Raw genomic sequence first — 10,003 nt, 5'->3', positions numbered from 1 at the left:
AAAAAAACAGACCCTGGTGGCTGCCCCTCAGTAGCTGAACTGTACACACAGGTAGACTTCAGTTTCTCTACTTTAAAAGTTTACAGAACAGCAGTAACAGACAGGATCATTCTTTCAACGCAACAGAGAAAGACAAACATAGAACCTTTCAGGAAGAGTGTGAAGCCAGATGTGATGGCACATGCCAGGAATCCCAGCCTGAGGCAGGAGAATTCCAAATTTGAGGCCATCCTGAGCCACAGTGAGCATTTTTATATTTCTGTATATTGAATTATCTTTGGGAACCTTTTATTCACTGAACAAAGTTTTGACTTTCACTTACCACATGGCACCATGGGGGTTGCAATCAATTAATTAGCACTGCTTCAATCTAGCCAGAGAGGTTAGCATCAAGCAGGCATATAAATACACTGTATTTGTCCATCTCAACACAGGTAAAAGCAGAGCCTCTGAGCCTCGGGATTATGGTCTTTTGGGGCCCGGTGATCTTGTCTTAAGAGGCCAGTCTATGTGCTGTGAGATTTTAGGTAGCATCCCTGGCCTCTGCCCACTAGATGCCAATACCACACTTTCTCTTATTCTGTGACCAGAAATGTCTCCAAATACTGCCAGGCATTCAGGAGAAGGAGAAAGCAAAGATCTTCTTCCTCCTTATTCCATGTTAAGAACCATTGTTGCTGCCCCTAGAAGCCTTGCAGGTGTGGCTGCTGTATCATGTGTGCATCAGTAGGTAGCAGAAAGGAGAAAGTCTATGTCTCGGCTATGTCTACAATCATTGTTTTGACCTATAAACATCTGAATAATTACTAACCTAACATTCCTCCCCACCACCTCCAAAAAAGGAGCCTGAGACGACCACCAAGCTAAAGGCTGGCTCCCAGAACTGGGAGGAAGACTTAGACTACAATAACCCACCTGAGACTGAGGCCCTCTCCCCCTGCATCCAGCAGGAGTGGGGCTAAGATGACCACCAGACTGGTGCCATGGGGCCTGGACAGGGAGCTAGCCTAGGATGACCACCATTCAGGTGCCATGCCTGGGGCAGGGGGAGAGTAGAGACCATGCTGGAGATGACCCCTGTCTGGTGCCATAATGCACAAGTCAGGCATAGCACTCTTAAGACCACTCCTGAGATGAACCCAGGCACCTCAACAGGAGCAAGTCAGTGGTCTGGAAGAGAAAGAGAAACAGAAGGATGTGGGCACAACAAAGAAGTGGAGACTTGAGGGTCATGAGGAACAGCCTGATGTGAGTAGCCAGTGATGCCCCCATGACCATGAGTGGGTCCTGGCCTGAGCTGCCACTAGGGGGCCACATCTGGGTCCATGGCCCTGCAATAATCAGCAAGGGTCTATTGCCACCAAATGCCAGGCAGATGCCTCTAATCTGGGCTGCCACCCAAGGACATATTGTCTGAGGGCTGGGCAAAACTGGCCCCACCCCTCACCTGGGCATCTTGGGAGAGCTGGCTCTCGGGTCATGAGAGCAATAGAGCTGACCCTACCCAGAGACAGCTGCAGTACTTGGGAGAGTTGCAGGTGAGCTAGGCCCCCAAGGATCTGAGCATGGGAGAGCTGGCCCTACCCCTCATCTCCTGTGTGGTGGCTTGGAAGAGATACCCTCTCCTCCCTCCTCCTTGTGGCAGATGGGAGACCTGGCCCTGGAGTCATAAGAACAGGAGGGCTGTCCTTGCCCCTCACTAGCTCCAGAGCTTGGGAAAGCAGGCCATACACATCACCCGGGCAGCACATGGGGGTGAGGGTGTTGGCCAGCCGACCCTAAGGGCATGAGTATAGGAGAACTGGCCCTACCACTTGTCTGCTATGCAGTGACATGGGTAAGAGAGAGAGATGACCCCCCTCTTGCCCCTTGCCACCTATGGCAGGCACGAGAGTTGCCCCCCAGGATCATCAGAGCAGGAGAGCTTCCCTGACCCTTACCTGCTGCAGCACTTGGGAGAACAGGCCCTGTACCTTGCCTGGGTAGCACAGTAGAGCCATCCCCAATGTTGAGAGTGTGGGAGAACCGGCCCTGACTCTTGTCAGCTATGCAGTAACATCCCCTACCCTCCCTTTTGCCCTCTCCAGTGGCTACAGGTGTGGGAGTTGGCCCTAACTAGGGCATGAGAGCTGGAGAACTATCCCTGCCCCTCACCTGCTGCAGCACTTGGGAGAGCAGGCCCTGCACCTCACCCAGGCAGCACAGTAGAGTTGCCCCTGATGTCTGGGGTTGGGGGGAGCAAGCAGAGAGCATGTGGTGGTAGCAATGGGGATCCAGACCCTAAGCCATGAATGTAGGAAAGTTGGCCCTGATTCTTGTCTGCTTGGACAAGGGAGAGATGTGCTCCTCCCCTTCCTTATCCCTCACCATCTATGGCCAGTGGGAGAGCTAGCCCTGGGGTCATGAGAGTGGGAGAACTGACCCTGTCCCTCATTAGCTGCAACACTCAGGAGAGCAGGCTAGCACCTTGCCTGGGCAGCTGTGTATAACTGGCCCTGCTAGCAGAGGTTGCCAATGAACAGGCCCCAAGGTGATGAGAGTTAAAGATCTGGTGAGCTGAGCAGATCCAGGGCTCTGAGTTAGCCCACCCCATAGAGGAACCGTTGGAGTATTCTGGGACCCAGTCCTACATATCCAAAACTACAGGATCTCCATGGCACAGGGCAACAACGGCATAGCCAAGAGGAGTCCCAGTGAGGTCCCTGTGTTGATAGAGTAGCAGGAGACAGAGGCCTCGCACCAGGCCAACGAGTCATTGCAATGAACATTTACCAGCAAAACCATGTGGACGAGAGGGTATACTATGAGACTCACTGTGACACACTACAGCTTCCACTACGAGAATTTTTTCCTCTGTTGTGGGGGAGATTGCAAGGGTAGAGGGTGAGTCTGAGAGTTGGGGGAGATGAGTGGGTTTGGGGTGCATGATTTATTGGTTCACAAAGAACCAATTAAAAATTTTAAAAGGAAAGAAGAAGCGCTGCTGTGGGCTGAGGACAGTTTAGTCAGTGACACGCTTGCCTCTCAAGTGTAAGAACCCCCAAGCCAGATCACCAGAACCCATGTGAAAAGGTAAGGCATGGTGGCTCAAGACTGCAAGACGGTTAGGACAGACGGACCGACAGTCTATGTGGAGCAGTCCCAAGCTAACAAGAGACTTGTCTCAAACACCAAGGAGAAGACACCTGAGGACTGATCACTGAGGGAGCAAATTTAAGCTTTGAGTCCAGAGAAACCTGAAGGCAAACCCTAAAGCTGAGGCTCAGAAGGTGATCAGGACATAAACTGGTGACTAGTGAGAGTGTGCAGACAGGTCCAGAGCCCACTGACTACCCTGCCCTTGGAATTCTAGAAGAACCAGCAGTCCTGTGCAGTGTGGCTAGAGGACCCACAGGAGAGGAAACGGCAAAGGGAAGGCCATTCGTGAGGGGTATAGTTGCCATTTTCAATGTTCTGTTTCCATTGGCTTATTTAGTTTCTGTTTTACCTTCTCTAAAAGAAACAACAGAATGAGAAATAAAAGAAACAGTGTTGCAATAATCATAGGCTGCGCATTAAGTCAGATCGTGTCTCTTACTCCTGAGCCAATCTGGATGTGTGCCCCAGCTGAGGCCAGCAGGCTGAGTTCTGGCCAGCCAAATGTGAGCAGAAGTGATATTCCCAGCCCCAAAGCCCAGCCTCTGATAAGCACAAACAGCTACCTGACTCTTACGCTTCCTCTAGTGAGATGCCAGTGTCAGGGGAACAAGGAAGCAAACACAGTTGGACAGCATTGGCGTGGCTCTTCAATGCCCCAGGAGCATCACAAAGCAACCCCCATTGATCTGTCTCTCCGCCAGTTAGAAATAGCCATCCCGGAACCGTTCATAAAACAGAGATGATGCTCTGTTAAAGCCTGAAACCTGGAGGTTTGTCTGAGGGTCCAGCTGGGATTCTCTTAACATAGCTAAGCAGCATCTCATGAAACAGCCCTCTCCCAGTGGAGGGCATGTGTGTTCCTAGGATAGACACTTAATATGGAAAAGAAATATATCCAGGCTGGGAACGCTCAAGAAACAGCTAACTCTTGAACAACCCAGACCCATAAAAAAGAGATACTTTTAGTCTTAAGTTTGATGTGAAGAAACCGTAGGAATGAACAGAACCGATCCTTTCCTTTTGAAATCTCACGCAGACAATTGCTTTTTTCTTTGCAACACCATAGTAGAGGGAGAAAATCCCCCCCCCAAACAATACAAAGTTCCAAAGCCAGTAAAGTTAATAAACTCGGAAACCTGGAAAATAATTACCATGATCAAATCTAAAAGTAATTGAATGAAATTAACTAAATAGAATTTTAAAGATGTATAAAATCACCCAGATTTCTACTCTAGACGGTTTTTGTGTCAGACACCACCCTTTTTCCGACCATCAACTTTCACGAATCCAACTGTCAATAGCTACAGATGGTTCCCACTTTCAGCAATCAGACACTTAGCAATCAAGCCGGTGAGACGAAGACTTGGCTGTGGGTTCATTGAGACACGTGGATCCAAGTCAGTCTGAGGCGGTGGTACTCATCCTTCCTAATGCTGCCAACCTTTGACACAGTTCTTCAGGTTGTGGTGGCCCCCAACCACAAATTATTTCATTGCTATTTCAGAACTATAATTTTTCTACAGTAAATATGAATCATAATGTAAATATCTCATATACAGGATATCTCAGATATGGCCTCCAAAGGGGTTGCGACCCACAGGTTGAGAACCACGGGTCTAATATATGAAGTAGAATGCAGACAAGGAGTATACGATGTAACTAAATGCTTTGGAAGATGAATAACAGAAAACCTGAATTGTCCCTGGGACAGGTCTGTAAACCCATCTGTCTTCAGGGAAGATGAAGCAAGAGGGTTGAAACTAAAGAATCTGCTTAAGGGACAGAGTGAGTTCAAGAACAGGCAAGGCAATTTATGGAGACCTGACTTCAAAACGACAGCTCAAGAGAGGGCCAGGGAAACAGCTCATGGATCATGGGGGTGGGGGAAATGCTTGGCTGTGATATGTTAGCCCTAGATCCAATGCTTAGTGCTGGAAGAAGACTGGAAATGAGGAGAGAGACAGAAAGGATAGGGGGAATGTGGCTTTCTGTTGACTTCAGTTATAAATGGGGCTGAGTGAGGGTGTGTGCCTGTGTGTGTGTGTGTGTGTGTGTGTGTGTGTGTGTGTGTGTGTGTGTGTGTGTGTGAATGTCTGTATGGGTGTTTGTGGAGGTCATACATTGATATTAAATGTTTCATTCTATTTCTCTCCACATTAATTTTTGGAGACATGGTCTGTCCCTGAACCTGCAGCTCGCAAATTTGTCTAGCCAGTCAGTGAGCCCCAGGAGACTCCTCTCTTTGCCTCCCTAGAACTGGTGTGACAGGCAGAATTCATGGCACTCAGCTTTCTACGTGGCTGCTGGGGAGTCCAAACTCAGGTCCTCATGGTTACCTAGCAACCATGTTACCTGCTAAGCCATCTCCCCAGCACAGATACATGACTCTTATCTATGTATACATAAGTACATACAGCTATGTGTATATGTCCAGAAAAAAAGTATACTAGCTGGAATGTACTCTGATTCTTTCTAATCTATATTGTTTCTGCTTTATTTTTAAAAGTAACAAAGAACCAATTAAAATGAGCAGTATATGTAAATGAAATTTTCAAACCAGATGTACAAATAGAGAATGTGCCCATGAAAAAAAGACACTTAGAGAAGTGGAGATTTGCAACACAAGGGAGCATTATGAACACATGTGAGAATAGGTACGAAGTTAAAACATTTACAATGTTACCATTGTAAATTGTGCTGAAGAAAGTGTGAAGGAACTGAACCCATGTACATTGAAGATGAAATTATATCAGTACTAAGGAAAAGAGTTCAGCAAACTTTTATTAAAGTGAAATATGCACTTATATACAATTAGACCCAAATTCACAATATTTGGACAAGAAAATATGATACAGAGACTTACGCATAAATATTCATGGTAGTTTCACTCTTACATCTCATCAAGGTGGAGACCACCATTCTCTGCCCATAGGCAAGTAGGCAAACAAATTATGGTATATCCTAAGAAGGGAACACTACACAGAAAAAAAAAATAAAAATAAAAAAGGAGCTATTCATATTCACATAAGATGAACCTCATAAATGTTATAAGTGAAGGACATCAAATAACAGTTTATATTTACTATATGGCTTCATTTATACCAAATTGTGTATAAGGGAAATAAATACCTAATGATAAAATTAAAAGAAAATGGTGTCTGGGAACTGGTAAGTGTAGTTGACTAACCACAAAAAAACTGGCATTCTAAGAAACTTCCTGGGGTGATGGAAATATATACAGTGATGGTCACATGGATATGTAGACTTGCCAAAGCTCTTGAAACCATAGACTGAAAATGAGTAAATTATTTTTGGTTCCACAAATAAGAAGTGACTTAGCACTGGAAAAATTAAATGTTATCATTAAAATTATTTTTGCCTCGAGATTAAAGTTTTATCTAGAACCCAAAGTATTAATGAAATAACCCAGTAAGCTGTCATGTTATCATTACCAGACTAAACTTACTCTGACAACTAGACAGGAGACCTGATACCCATCATTCCTATTTTCTCAGGCCTTTGAGGTCCATCTTCATCCTTAATCATTTTAAGATTACTGGAGTGGAAATCTGTTTAGTGTTTGAAAGGTCTTGGACACAAAGAAAGGCATCTCTTTTGCAGGTAAGGCAATGAAACTGAGCTCACAGAGTCTAAGGCCAAGAGGAAGGGATAAACCTTGCCTGCTTCTGTGTGTGCTGTGCCCCTCAAATTATACTTAGAAGACAGACTCCTCCCCTCGTGACTTCGAGCTTCCAGTTCTTTGTGATTGGGACATATTTGATACATTGTAGTTGCTTTAAAAAATAATAAAACATTTAGTGCTTTTGCTGTCAGTCCAACCCACAGATCTATACCTCACGGGTTCTAGAAGAACAAATGGAAGTCACCCAAAAGGCAGCTTTAAAAAAAGATGTCCTTTGCCCAAGCATTTCCATTTTTCTTCCTCCCAAGAGTGGAATGCGCTTTCCTCAACAGATTTGCCTAGTTAATCAAAAAGTAGAAACCACCCAGGAAGGGAATCTGTGACCTCTTTGTCAAGGGAAGCCGGATTATTCAATGCCAAGGAAGGTCTATTTTTACTTCCATCTGACAAGCTGCGGGGTTTGTTTTAAAGGTCAGCAGATGAGAGTAAAAGGCACAGTCACTTAGCAGGCATAGCTTCAATCTGCTCCCCTAACAACCTCAGCCTGACCCCACCTCTTAGGTAGCCTGTTAGTTAGAACTTATGGACTGGGGACAGGGGACTCATTCTATTTCAAGGGAGGTCATGGAAGGTGCTTTGAAATATTTTGGATGCACTCAACTCTCTGTTGACACCCACAGACACAGCCTGGGGCCAAAATGTAGGTGGACCATCCTTAACTGATGTGCTTGCCAAAAATGCCAGCCAGTTGCATCTTAGGAACAGTGAGAGGAAGTTAGACAGTGCAACTGATTCCTTTAGACTTACAGAGTGACCTTGAAGGCCAGGTCTCAAGGGGTAAAAAAGACAACATAAGTGCGGTTAACAGAATACAATTACCCTACAAACTTGACCATAACCATCGGTCTGGTTATTGTACTATTAACATGAAGAAACTTCAGGACCAAGGAAGCTTATTAAAGAAATCGTTTACTTTAGGGCTGCTTACAGTTTCAGAGAGTGAGCCCATGACCATCATAGCAGGGAGTGTAGCTGCAGGCAGGCAGGCATGGGGCTGTAGCAGTAGCTGAGAATTTACATCTTGATGTACAAGCAGGCTACAAAGAGAGTCTGGGCCTGGCATGGGCTTTTGTAACCTCAAAACCCTATCCCCTTTCTCCAACAAGGCCACACCTCCTAATTTGTTCTAAACAGTTCCATCAACTGGGAACCAAACATTCAAATATATGAGTCTGTGGGGGCCATTCTCATTCACACCACCACATCATCTTACAACCACTAAAGCCAGGTCCTTCAAATGATGAAGTGACTCCAAATAACACTCTCTCTCTCTCTCTCTCTCTCTCTCTCTCTCTCTCTCTCTCTCTCTCTCGTGTGTGTGTGTGTGTGTGTGTGTGTTTTACTGTTTTTGTTTCTCTGTAAAACCTGACTAAAATAACTACTCAGACAATCCAAGTGACACATGGCACTTAGGATACACTGGTAATTGTTGACTTGGCACTAGTGTGGTCTCCTGGGTGTAACAATGGGCAGTCACAAGACCCTACACTTGGCCCCAGTTGTGTAAGCCACTATCTTAAAAACTTCACTGATTTTTCCCCATGTTTTATGATGGAGCACATGTGTGGAGGGAGGTACAGGTGTGGCACACATGCTCCCCGATCCTGCAACCCTGTTGACAGCAGTGAAGATTTCAAGTCAGTTAGGGGAATAAAGCAGAGAGTGGTTATCTCTAGCAAACAGGGGAAGAAAAGTAGAGAAAAGAAACAAAAGAGGCCACGAGGGTCACAGATTACAGGGGGCATTTAAAAGAAAACTGGCAAGGAATGTTTAAAATATACACTCAGTATCTTGACTGTGTGCACATCAAAATCTTCCAAATTACATGCAAATGTTTGCTTTATATTCCTATACAGCTTCCTTAAATGCTGTCTGAAGGGTCCTTGACTATTTTGTTTACTCCTGGATGTTTTTAATGATTCCAGAATAAAACAGTTGAAAGGAGATAACTGTATGAGGCTCCTGGAACTGAAAGTATCTGGGATGGGACATGGTATGGGCTCTCCTCCCCTGCTGAGAAGAGCCAAGCTAATCTCCATTTGTAACCTAGGCTGTATTGCTAGATTTCTGTAACAGCATGCTGAGCTTGCCCAAATTGAACCTGACCCCTTGAGTCTCTTCTAGTCCCCTCCACTCTCCAGGGCAGTCACTGCTGCCAGTAAGGTTTCTACATAAATTCTAACTTCATGAGAACCAATAGGTGCAGAGAAAAGTGAGGCAAAAATATGTATTTGGTTTATTAATCAGCTCCCAGAATCCTCTTTGGTGTCTATGGCTGATTGAGCTCCTCAATAGCAATCAGAACTGGTTTTTCATCCCCCCCCACCCCTGCTCCCATCCTGTTAACTCATATCCAACCTTGAGCCAGTCACCTCCTTCTTAGGACTCAGCTGCCTTCTTTGGAACATCAAGGGGCGTTGTCTCCCCAAGGTCTCTTCCAGGGTGATATTTACAACCTTTGTGTTTGTCTTTTCTACATCCTCAAGGAATAATAAATGGCAGGATGAGACTCAGCAAGAATCCTACAATATGGGCACCAGGCTGTGCCTCGGGAGGGTTAGGAAGACAGCTCAGATGAATGGGTTTTATCTGAGCTATCACGTCAAGTTCATTTTATGTAGGGTTGGCTCATATGTAATATTGGTCTTTATGCAATCTTGTTCCGCTATGCTTTGTACATTTGGCACTTCTAGCACAAAGGACTATTTCCAGAAGTGGCAGCAGTTTCTTAGAACCCAAATAGATGAAGTATAACTAGACACTACAAGGAGCTAAAACTCAAAACCATCGAACCTTCAATATGGTTTTTGACCTGGCTTCTTAATCACCCTTCACTTTCTCTCATCCATATGATTGGCTTCTCCCTCTCCCTCACCTCTCTCTCTCTCTCTCTCTCTCTCTCTCACACACACACACACACACACACACACACACACACACACACACACTACTCCTGACAAACTGCTGTACTTCAGCAGCATAGCATAAGTCATGGCTCAACGGGCTATACAGTCCAACATCAGAACCACCCACCTGTCATGTGTAATTTGGGATTCCTAGCAGAAGACTTCAGTGAGACCAGCTTAGCAATCTATAAGCTCTACGCTCTACTGGTCACAGGGGCAAGTGGGCCAAAGCATTGCTTTCTGGTGCAGGGCAACA

The 10,003-nt window shown here is 45.5% G+C and overlaps 1 pseudogene; it reads left to right on the top strand.

Moving 5' to 3' along the window:
- Nucleotides 1-676: 676 nt before the first annotated feature.
- On the top strand, nucleotides 677-819 carry Gm25904 (annotated as a pseudogene).
- Nucleotides 820-10,003: the final 9,184 nt, after the last annotated feature.

The sequence above is a fragment of the Mus musculus genome, chromosome 9, assembly GCF_000001635.26.
Source record: "Mus musculus strain C57BL/6J chromosome 9, GRCm38.p6 C57BL/6J".
Lineage (NCBI taxonomy): Eukaryota > Metazoa > Chordata > Mammalia > Rodentia > Muridae > Mus > Mus musculus.
Note: the sequence above shows the minus strand (reverse complement) of the source record. Positions and strands in the feature narration are given on the sequence as shown.